This window comes from Crocuta crocuta, unplaced genomic scaffold (assembly GCF_008692635.1).
Source record: "Crocuta crocuta isolate KB4526 unplaced genomic scaffold, BGI_CrCroc_1.0 scaffold467, whole genome shotgun sequence".
Classification (NCBI taxonomy): Eukaryota; Metazoa; Chordata; class Mammalia; order Carnivora; family Hyaenidae; genus Crocuta; species Crocuta crocuta.
The window spans coordinates 2988080-2988525 of NW_027530632.1; positions in this window are offsets into that span (position 1 = coordinate 2988080).

A 446-nucleotide genomic window follows, 5' to 3' on the forward strand; every position below is an offset into this window, starting at 1 on the left:
AATAATTCAATATAAGAGATGAAATGTATTCATAAGAATGTTAAGTTATACCTAGAGAAAGCAGAAATGAAGAAATAAAAAAGAACAACACATAGAGAAAATAGGAAACAGTTAACAAGATAATAGATTTTAATCCAACCACATATAATCCCATTCAGTGTGAATGATCTAAACATACCACCTAAAAGACAGAGATATTCATATAGAATTTAAAAAATCAGGATTCAACCATGTACTGTCTATAAGAAACCCACTTTACATATAAAGACACAAGTAGGTTAAAAATACATGGATAGAGCAATGTATACCATGCAGACACTGCACAAAAGAAAACTAGAGTAGCTATACCGATTACAGCAAAAGTAAACCTTAGAACAAGGAAGATTGTCAGGATAAAGAAGAATATCACATAATGATAAAGAGGTCAGTTATTTAAATAATCCTAC